This window comes from Lissotriton helveticus, chromosome 10 (genome assembly GCF_964261635.1).
Source record: "Lissotriton helveticus chromosome 10, aLisHel1.1, whole genome shotgun sequence".
Taxonomy (NCBI): domain Eukaryota; kingdom Metazoa; phylum Chordata; class Amphibia; order Caudata; family Salamandridae; genus Lissotriton; species Lissotriton helveticus.
This window is the reverse complement of record NC_136071.1, coordinates 504,125,546-504,137,943: the sequence shown is the minus strand read 5'-3', so window position 1 is coordinate 504,137,943 and position 12,398 is coordinate 504,125,546.

Below are 12,398 nucleotides of genomic sequence, written 5' to 3'. Positions count from 1 at the left end.
AGGGGCGGCCCTAACCACCTGAACATGGGGCAATCAATATATAATCCAACATTGGTTCAAGAAACAAGTTATTACAACAATACAATAATTACAAACAAATACATATTGTAACCAAATAATAAAAAAATTAAACATGAAAAAGGGAGAAGCACAAACAAAATGGACCCATATATAAAATACTTATAAAAAATTAAGTACATTTATTACAATTAATACACACTAAAAAACAACTAAGACACTGGCGCTCAATACAAAGTGCTGGTACAAAAAACAGTATATATTACAAACCAGACAAGTGGCAAACAAACAGATATACGTTATACAAAAGTAACAACATGGAACAAAATAAGGTGTCCTTCGTTAATTTTCTGGCCACAAGTGCGTTGACGGCGTTTCGACCACTTTATAAATGTACGGTCATACTCAGGACGAAAAAAATCAGTAGAGCGTCCAAAAATGTGTATAATAAAAATTTGTATAAATATATGGGTCATATGTTAAAAGTAAGCTTCTTTGATTTAGAAAAAGAAAAAGAGCCCGTGTATATCTGTTCGTTTGCCACTTGTCTGGTTTGTAATATATACTGTTTTTTGTACCAGCACTTTGTATTGAGCGCCAGTGTCTTAGTTGTTTTTTAGTATGTATTATTTGTAATAAATTTACATAATTTTTGATAAGTGTTTTGTATATGGGTCCCCTTTGTGCTTCTTCTCCCTTTTTCTTGTTTCAATTTTTTATTATTTGGTTGTAATATGTATTTGTTTGTAATTATTGTACTGTTGTAATAAGTTGTTTCTTGAACCACTGTTTGGATTATATAGGCACAAGTTGGACTGCATTTGGTGGCAGACGGGCCTGTGGAGACTGGCTGACAAGAGAGAATGGTAGTGTAACCAGAGACTGTGGACAAATCAGAAATCCTCTCCATATGGTGAATTCACTCACCATTAGCATTTCTCACAGCTTCATTGAGTTTTCTCCTCCTTTCTCTCATTTGAATTTTTGGTATGGTTCATTATAGTTAATTTATTCATGTTTGCTTTAGGCTACTGCAAGCTGTTACTTTGATTGTCTGAGTGTTGGTAAATGCCCTCCGGAAATCCAGTAGACAAGGTGTCACCGCTGTATTTTGTCTTTTCTTTATGTCACAGACCCCTAATGCTATATTCCTCTAAGGAAGTTACAATTGTGAACAGTTTTTTAGTATTCACATAACGTCCGTCGCTGAAACGAGATTGGACAATGGTCGTGGGAAACATGTCTCGAATCTACTGATCTGACAAAGTCCTTACAAATTGCTTGACTATTGGAGAGTGATATGGGTTAATTTAAATGAGTCTAAGAATAGCATCCAAATGTATTGCATAAATAAAGGTGCGGCAGAACAAGAAGGCCATTCAGCAACAAGCCAGCTTCAACTGGCCCCAATGTGCAAACAGCATTCCACATGACCACTCCACAAGTACTGTCATGAACATCACAAGATGAGCATACACAATGAAGACCAAACATTGCCACTCAGCCACAGAGCCATTTATTAGCTCACTCAACCAGGCACACAAACCATATTACACACCTTCCCAAAGAAAACAACTTAGAAACATGTTATGTAAGAAAGTGGCTCTATATATTCTGGACCAAAGTAAGGTACAGTGTGTATAGAGTCCCCAGTCTCCAGAGGTAAGGCAGAGGTTAAAGTTAGATATAACCTTACTCTCTAAAGTGGTACCTTGGTAGACCAGTAAGGCAGTATCAGAGGACAGTGTAAAGCATTTGTTGTACACACTCAGTCAGCAAATGGTCTCACAAACTCAAGAACTGAACTCTAGGCCAATTGTTTTATATCAAAAGATATAGTTGTTTTATTTTAGAGCCAACAAGGTTTCAAAATATGCTTTTCTCAATATGAGTGACTTTAGGTAATTACTTTGCAAACAGGCAATAGACTTTTTAAGTACAATAGCTACAGTTGTTGCAATAGGCAACACAATTTCAAACACAATTTAACATTGAGCTCAAGGGGTTTTTCTAGATAAATGCAATGGATTACTTTATGGATTACTTTTCAAACCACAGGACTGGATCCTGGATTCAGTCCCGGGACATAAGCTGTAAACAGTTAAATAAAAGCGTTTTGGTTACAGTTTTGATTTTTAAAGAATATATTTGTATTTTCAAAGTTGACACTTAGAAACTTTTCAGTGAAAACCAAGCAATGTTATCCTATGGGAGGAAATTCAAGTTACAGGTAAGTACACTTATAATTACTTTAACGGTTCAGTGCTGGGCTATAAGGTGCAGCACTGGCTTCTCTTCTGATCACAGGTGAATAATTCGGAATTTGTTATTCGGTTGATTTTAGATGAATATTTTAAAGTTTCAAAACTCCACACTTCAGAAGAATTTCCAAGCGAAACCAGTCAATGTTAGCTTATGGAAGGAAAATGGGTTATCGGCTTATAGGTAAGTACCCGACTGGTAGAGTTAAGGTTCAGGCCATAGACTCAGGGGTCTCCCAGGGTCAGAAAGGTACAGTTGTTGCGCCCTCAGCGGCACAGGGGCAGCCGGATGCAGAGAGAGTAGGCCCAATGTAATCCTATGGAGGGTAGGTGGCCTTCGGTTGGTGGCTGCAAGCAAGCAGGCTGTGGGAGCTGAGCTGCTGGTCACTTACTCAGGGCAAGTGGGGAAGTAGAGTAGGGTAGTAGTTGCACTTCCAGCGGCACTAGGGCGACTGGGTGCAGGGTGCTTTTGAGGGGTCGGGCGCTCAATGTTATTGTTGTGTAGGAATCTAGGACCCTAGTGTAATTTTCCAGATTCATGCCCATATATAGGTATAAATTACCTGATCCTTATATGGGCATAGAAATCATTACCATATTTAGACTGAGCCTATGCAGCCCAAATAGGGCATGGCTACTTCCACTAAGTTCCGAGAATCAACAACGATTTCTTAGAAAAACCTGCCTTCAGCAGCTAGGGACTTTCCCTTGCCTGAATACTAATTTATCTAAGAAATCATGGAGTTTTCAATTAACTGAGTCTTTGATGACGTTATTATGTCCAATCATACGTCAAACTCGGCACCTTAAAGGTATAAATATGCCTACATTTGCCCAGACCTCTGGTGAAACGAAGCATGCACGATTGACTGAGTAAAATAGCTATCTATTGTTTCCGTGACTCTAGAGATTGATTTCTAATTCTTGGGAAACAAAGTTGTCATGTTTATGCGGTTGTCAAAAACTAATCCCTTCTTGTGAATTCAAGAAAGTTTCTAGTGACCTCTGAGCTAGCTGGCACTCACAATTAAGTTTAATATATTCGGTAGAGACCTAGTCGACCTCAGTCCTACGTCTAAAGTACAGGATATATTATTCCAATGCACAGAGCCTATTGGGAATATAGGAACTACACTACATGCGCCCAACGTTTGGTAAGGCGATAATTTAACGCTAGATACTAGAGTAACTCAGTCGTGCTTTTCACACAGACCCCTTTTTCCCATAAAAACTCCAAAAGACGTCTGCAGTGGGTTAAAGGATAATATCCGCCAAAACTGAGTAGGAGGTAAAATCCTATGTATTAGTTTTTGTTTTTTTCAACGTTGAAGGATACAGTGTTCCAAAATATTGTGCACCTAATCTTTGTTTCCTTGAAACTTGTTCTGCAAACTCTTCAGTCAACAAAATAATGAATAGTGACGAAGAATTAGTTGCAGCTGCAGCGCAAGCAGTTTTAGATGACAGAAATCTCCTACAGAATGACCCGGATGTTATAATCATCCCGGTAAATGTAAGAAAAACTATAACTTACAAACTCATAAACAATGGAGTATCATCGAGAGGTGGTAAAGTCATCTTTGTTATAGAGGCACACGAATATCGGCAGACAGAAGTATTCTATTCATGGATTCAGTTTCCTCCAGCAGATGCAGGAACACACGAGTTTCACTACTACAAAGTAGAGGAACCTCCAACGGAATACGTTCCTTATGAGGACGTTGGAATTCCATTAACTTACCAAGAGCATCAGCTCCGGTTTAAAGGCGCCATACAACATGAAAATCACATAACCAGGCTCGGTCCACTAGGTAGACCAGGAGCAACATGGCCGGTACTAGCCAGCTATACACCACATCCTGACATTGAAAACATGAAAGGTCCAGAACTGTTAGTACAGCTAAAACAATTAATTAAAATTCATAGACAATTGGTTCAATATGTCATGTGGACCTTAACTGTCCAACCTACTGTGAGGATTCCACAGCACACCCCTCACCAGGGGAACACAAACAAAATTACACCACAGACTATATAGTCAGTCATTGGTAAATTGCCCGCAAAACGGGAACAAATTCCGTTCTGGTTAGCTCAAAAAATTACTCAAATAGAGGCAGTATTCCCTCATAGTACACCTCATGAGAAACACAGAATTCTGACAATCTGTTTACCAATGGGGATTATACCACACGTAGAGTAGAGGACTGCGACACTTGGGGTACAGTCTTTGCTTCAATCTACACAAAAACACATGGTGTCCCGTCTATGGTGGTAATATCAGACGTTCTAAGACAGATTCAAAATGAATACAGACCAGAACCGGCCTTAAATCTTGGTATGAAATTATTGAAAGATTTCAAACAGGTCTCGGCTATACTATTAGCCAACATTAAAGGTGAAGCAGCATCTGTGGCAATCCGCCAAAAGCTAAAAGAAACAGATATTACTGAACAACAGTATGAGCTTGCCAGAATTATTGAAAAATCCTATGAAGAACTAGGTAGAGATAGTTTGGGTGGGAAACCATTAAAACCACAACTAACAGAAAATCCTGAAAAAGTTTTTATTAAAAATAATCTCACTACTCCTAAAAAGAAGTGGGAAAACACTAAACAAACACTTCCTAAAGAGAAAAATTCCCAGTCCAGAGGAAGATCTCCTGAACCGGGAGGTAGGTGTCTCCAACGGGAGCCCTCTGAAAAGAGGTACAACCTCAGAAATAGGGATAACTTAAGAAAACCTGATAGATATCAAGATACTGATACACGTTCCTCTCTTACCTTTCAGACTTCCTCGCAGAAATCAGAAAGAAGAGGACGATCAGAACAAAAAGAACGCGTGAAGTCCAAAGACGAACAGCACGTTCCAAAAAATAAGAAAACTCAATTCACCAAGAAGAGGGTAGCAAGTCTAAAGATCAGACATGCCCAGGATCTTGAGGACACAACTCAAGAACGGGGAGTGGGCCCAGACAATGCTAGACAGGGCAGCAGAAGTAACCATAGTTCGCAAGATCCTGAAGGATCATCTGGAGAAAGTGGACTTGAATGAATGCATTCAAGTTGAAACTGCCGACACCAGGGTTAGTGTAACCCACAAGTTATATGAAGTAACACTCCAGATGGTGGGGGACATACCTAGGAAAATAAAAGCTCTCTTTTGGAATAAGCTTTCCAAGGGTTATGACATTCTTCTAGCTAAACAAGACTGGCCACCTGAATTTGTCAGGGAGTGCCCACATGGCGAAGAGATAATTATGCCAGCCTTCTCAAATCACATTCCAATTCCTAAAAAATACATATATGCCAGGAAATGGGCTGTAGCTCAGGCTCCAGCATTATATAAAAATCACGTAGGATGGGATGAGGATTCTCCTCACCATAAAATCCAGTTAAAAAATCAACCAACAATGCAAAGGCAATATCCTGTAAAACAGGAAGCTAAAAAACAGGTCAGGGAGATTTTAAATCAACTTGAATACCAAGGGGTGATTGAAACATGCACCTCATCAATGAACAATCCTTTGTTTCCTGTCTCCAAACCAGACAACACATATCGTCTAGTTTTGGGCTACAGACACTTACACTCTTGTTGCAAAACTTTTGCAGTACAAAACGCGCACAGTGCAGCACTGATGAATAACATCGTGCATTAAAAATATAAAACCACATTAGATATTTCAAATGGGTTTTTCTGTCAAAACATTGCACCTGAAAGCAGGCACTTGACCGCTTTCTCAATCATGGGGCCACAGCAACAATTTTGCCGTCTCCCCCAGGGATTCAAGAATAGTCCAGGGTTATTTTCAGCCAGAGTAACAGAGTTACTACAAATGTACGATGATGAGGCATTATCTTATGTCGATGACATCTATCTTACAGATGATGATTTGGACGTGCACTTGAAAAGAGTGAACACCATAATACTTTAGTTCGCTTCTGAAGGGTATAAATTAAATTTTAAGAAATCATGAATTGCTCACCTCAACGTCCTATTCTTAGGATACGAGTTATCAAGTGAAGGCAAGAGCCTGAAAGCAAACTTCCTAGAGAAATGTGCACTGCTCCAACCTCCGAAAATGCTGAAAAACTTATAATCAATCCTAGGTTTTCTGAATTTCCGAAGAACTTATGTTCTAAATTACGCAGAAAGGGTTAAACCTCTCTACGAACTAATCAAACCTGATTTCAAACCAACAAATTGGAATCAAAACCATACAGAAATTTTGCGTTCAGTGCAAACAGACATGTTAGCAAAAACACAGTTAGAAACACGCGATAATGCACACAATCTTGTGATCCGAATCATCCCAGGGAGATGGGGATTCACATAACTGACCTTTAATGAAGGTGAAAAGGTACCATTAGCATACAAATCACACTTGTACACACAAGCGGAAATTAAATTCACTTCTACAGAAAAAGGTCTGACAGCGGTTCAAACTGCAGTAGCAAAAGAGAGAGCTCCCGCGCAGGGTAAACGCATAATGATCATTACACCTGTACCTGCCTTAGAGGCAGTGACGAAAGCAAGCATTCCCAATGCTAAGTCTTTATATCCGAGATGGATACAATGGGTTAATTCTCTTGCTGCAACAGACGTTGAATTTTTTTTACCCTTACTTGAAGACACAAGAATTCCTACAATACGACCACGAATGTCCTCTGCCGACTGAAATTCTGCCTCTAGAACATTACGGATGTATAATCTATACAGACGGATCAGCACATCCCGCAATTGGGGGTAAACAAGCCTATAGTGCTGTGTGCGCGATTGTTAAAGGTCGCTGGCGCGAAGTAAATTTAGATCTAAGGTCACTAAAACTCAATCACTTGGAGACTGTACAGCTCAGCGAGCTGAACTACAGGCTTTCAAGATGGCGCTTGAAAATACCGATCGCGAATTCCCCACACTCATAGTGTGCGATTCGTATTACTGCGTCCAGTCTTACAATGAATATCTGCAGAACTGGGTTCAAAACTTTTTCAAAGACGCAAAAGGTGGCACAATCAAGCATAAAATGCTTTGGGAACAAGTAGTTCTATTACAGAAAGAATTACAAAAGACTCACGTGATACATACACTGAGTCATCAGCGTGATGGTGTTCACGTTGCAGGGAATTCATTGGCTGATGTAGCCGCAAAGGCAGCTGTGCAAACGGCTTCCGTAGCTACAATCACTCACTCGAAAAAAGTAATAGACGGTGAAACGTTACTAGCAGTAAAAGCCTCAATGCAAGGCAGCTATGCAGCGTTACCTCTAAACTATCCACTCACGTATTCATACATGATTGATGCAAACTCCGTTCCTTTTGCTCGAATCCTTGGAGTGGGGGACAGAGTAATTCCAAACATGAACATGAGAGGTGCTTTGGTTCAAGAACCACATATGGGAGAGGGTCTGAGACATCGAGGGATCTTAGAATCTCTAATAGAATTAGAAGAGATGTACTGGTGGCAGGGAATGAGCTTCGAAGTTTACAAATTCGGAATTAACTGTGACACCTGTTACAAAGATCATAGCTTCGAAAACCACCAGGTATCTGACTACATTATAAGCAGCCCAGTTCAGACACCATTGTTAGACAGCATTAGACTATCTACACGCAGACGTCACCATGGACAGATGCGGTCCCACAACTACTAGGACAAGATTTATTTGGATGTGGCCCCAGTGCTCGGCTGACGCCAGAACTGTTATGAAGGATCTGCGAGTCTTTATCGGCACATACGCAATCAGCACGCTACATTCTGACCAGGGCCCTGCGTTTAGCTCTCGAGCTTACAAAGAGGCCATGGCTAGCTTGGGAGTTGCATTGCGGTATTCTAGTTCCTTCCATCCTGAGGGTAATGCGCTAGTGGAAAGAAAAAAACGTGACATAAAGCAATCCATAACAGCTAAGGTATTAGGTTCGGGTGATGGTGGGTCAAACATCTAATAAGTGTCCAACGTAGTCTTAATAATCTGCCAAGAAATTCTCTGGGTGGAATCACTCCATATGAATTACTGTTTGGTACTAGAATGATAATTGAAGACCTCGATTGTCAAACTTCAGTGGTGGAACAAAAACCCTTTGATGTCAAAGATTGTTTGGCTGTTTTACAGGACTTAAATGAAACAAGAATAAGTCTGAGTAACACAATACAGAAGCAAACGACCACTGAAGAAAAACCACCTGTCCCAGCAAGACCTGTCTGGATTCCAAAGATTGGGGATCTAGTCAGGGAAAAGATCGCGGTAAAGAAGGAATTTGGACCTTTTTACAGAAAAGCAGTACCTGTCTTAGCTATCCATGGAACAAGATCAGTATTACTACCGCCCCTTGCTGGTAAAAGGGAGAACAGAGTTGTGTCCATCAACCTGGTTAAATCCCATCATGTGGCTGATAATAAGTAGTAGGCCCAGTGGACTCCCAAGAAGTAGCAGGCGACCAAATCTTGCTACAATCCAAGAGGTTCAAACTCAAAGACTTATCACATTTGATAAACCTGCAGTAAGAAAAGATGGACTATGCAACAAAGCCGTGGAACTTGTGCCTCTGGATTCCCAAATAACAGTTCGTCAAGAAACCCCTGTCTACAATGATATAGCATCTGACTATACCAACATGGCAAAAGAAGAAACAGCTCCAGGGATTTCAAGTAATCTAGATGCAATTCCAACAATTGACAGAACTGCCTCTGGCTATTTTATCAACTTTGATACATTTTCTGAGGATCCCAGTGAACCTGAAAATACGCCAGCAAATAAAACTTTCAAAGAAAAAATAACAGAACTCTTTCATCAACTTGAAAAAACTTATCTGGTTTCACCCTGGGTTGAATTTTGGATTATGTTAGATGTACTTTTCCTCCTGCTCTGGCTCATACTGGTGTTAAGTTTGGGAAGGATGATAGATGGAAAATATAGTACAATGGACACAGCAAGTAAGAAAATCAACTTGGTCCTGAAACCTCACAAATCATCTCATCGATAAAGAAGAGACCTGTCATCAGTAAACATCACAGCCGTTCCTATACCTGGTGGTATAGCATGGGACAGAACTGATTATGACATTTATGGCCCGGTGGAACTGCTGAAGATTTCACACCAGTTTAAGGTTTCTTTGAGGGACTTTGTCGCACCAAGCACATTTTCTGATGATTGGGACTTTGAAACTGTTAACAACATGATGACAGATTTAGAAAAGTCAGCTAAATTTACAGAACATGAATACCTAGAAGGTTCATCAGATTATGAACAAATATATTGTTTTAATCATTATGGTCACCATTATTTGCATAAATCTGCAAACCCTAGAAATGTTTTTACTTATAATCAATAGGAACATTGTCCAACGCCACCAAGGGGTAGCTCAAAAACATTTTATGAAAAATGTCCGTACTTCTCAGGGTTTAATGTTACAAATCCAGAAACGTTTTATTTTAAAAATATAAATAAGACAGGAATGAAAACAATGTTGACCAATACTAAACAAATTTATTCTGCAAACTTTTATGCTTAGCTGTCTACATTGGAGTTTGACTTTTGGAAGGACAACATTAAGACAAAAACTGTCTGGGGCACAAAAGATTGGCAGGTGCAAGGTTTAGAAGCCTTATTCAGAGCCTGCATCATCCCAGAACAAATAATGTTTTTAAATGACACTGTTCAACAAACGTCTTGTCTTGGCCTGGCTAAGATAAAAGATTTAAACAAAATATCTATACCTAAGCCCACATCTGACAGTAATGACACTACAGAAGAGGAGGTAGACGTACTCTATATTTTTAAACAAAACAGAACTAATCCTGATTGGAAAAATTGGTTAATCTGGCCCACAGGCACGAATAACTGTCAAGATAGATTCCTGAACAAAACACAAGGGTTCACAGTGAATAGGCCAGATCCAAGATATTCTCAGAGACAATATCCAGGGATAGTAACTACTAACAGTGTAGGAAAGCTATGTCTTGAGTGGCTACATAAATCCACACTTCCAGAAATCAAACAACACTTATCTTTACTTAAAGAAGGCAATGATTTGCGAGATTTCTTAATGGGACCTCGCAAACTACGTCAAAAACATTTCATATACGCCGGTATATACGCTGCTTACAATGAAGCATGGAAAATAACGCAAATGGAAACTGCAGAAAGAATACGAGAAATTGATTGTATTAATTTAGAGAAAAGCCTCTCTGTAGTGGACAATGGGTTAACGACTCTGTCCTCCAGAATTTATTCTTTGGACAGCATCGTATCATCTGCAATTGACATCATAGAGCAAGACTTGCTAATGTTACAACATGGCCAGTCTCAATTACGTTCTATAATGCTGCTAGGCTGGACGTTACAAAATCTCCGTTCAGGCTACGTCCCATGGCGTCTAATCAATACCACGTCATTATTTACTGTTTAACCTTACAGATAAACAAATCTCTTTGGCACAAAGAGGAGCAGACTATACGGTGCTGAGCATTGAGAAACTGGAAATATTACCAATGACAGTTTCTGAGAAGCCTGTCATTGAATGGATAATACATGGCACCATCACGATACCAGTGACGATTTTCCAATTTCAGTTTTGTCTACATCATATACCAGCGGGCCTGTATGAAAGGTTGGGTAAAGAATACATTAAGTCGACCTGGAATTTACCCAACACACACAAATGTTGGTATGGGGGAAAGGAGGTATTCCTTAGTGGTAAAAATTGTAAGAACTCACTAAGTGGTACACTTTTGTGCCAAGGTATTAATTTACACGGAGCCTGCGAAGGTTCTGCAAATAACCTCTCTTGCCACCTGCATGGTTCACCCTCCACAGTGATAGAACCAATTTTCAGGCAGGTATCCAATGGTAGCTACATTATGCTCAATGACCACAGCCATTGTGGCATGTTGCCAGGAAGAGCGTATCTAGGTAGTGTGTCAACCAGGGTCACTTGTTGTATGCATGTTTTGTATCCAAAAAGTAAGACAGAAAGGGAGACGACTTTATGGCTTTCACTCTATATCTCTTCTATACGAACGGATACTTTAAGCAGAATGAAAACCATTCTTTTACAAAAAAATGTGCCACTGACCTCGTCTAGAGAAACGTATCATCTGCAAGTTGCAAGGACTTCTGCAGAGATACATGTATAATTATAAACAAACTGCCCAGTACATTTCGCAGAAATGCTAAGTCAAATCTTAAATATGTCTGATACCAGTGGCATCGCACATTTTTTTCGGGACTGTTAGCACCATTTAAAGCAGTCCTCTGCATTTTTCCAAATTTCGTGCACTCTGTATTCGGCGGCCTGCCTCTCATCTTGGGACTCTTAGCAGGAATTCTGTTTTTATTCCTTCTGCTCCGATATGGCAAGTCCAGTGACCAGAGATACCCAGACTACCATGGAAGAAGCCCTCCTTGCCATGAGGTATCATGAGAGAATAACACAGATTCTTGGCTTGGCTCGTTTAAGGGATCTGAACACAACTTGGTTCCTTTCGTTCAGACCAATCTGGCAAGATTGCATCTTACCTGTTCTGCGATGCCTGCTTTGCAGAGAAGAATGCATGTTGGACGTTTGTCTTACACTCCCATCAGTCCTGCCATCGGATGTTGACGCTTTGCTAGGTCCGGTAATGACTCATGCATCGTGTTGCCCCCAACAGCTGCCCATGCTGATGATGGCATTCGTTGAGGTCTCACCAGCAAGTCTAACTGAGGGTGAGATACGTGACACTACAGGCACACAGGTACCACCTACTGCGGACATTGCTAATGCATCAAACTCTGATGGCGATGAGCCTCATCTATGCACATTTGACCTGCTAACTGAAGTGGTTCCACTTTCGCCTACTATGGTAGACGGTTTCTTTGCCAGCCTAGACGATCTGATGTTGTCTCCTGACACGGAGAATAACTTTTGACTAATTCACACTGCGTTCCCTGAACTCTGAAATTCAGCCTTCGTTTTTTCAAAACAAACCCTCTAACAAATTTGAACTCTTTTCCAAAATAGAACTTGTTGGCACAGAGTAATCTGCTTAAAGTAGAACTATTCTTAGAGAACAAGATTTCTTTTGAAAACTTCCTAATGACAATATTTTGGCCTTGTCCTAAAAAACTAAACAGTTTAAATAATA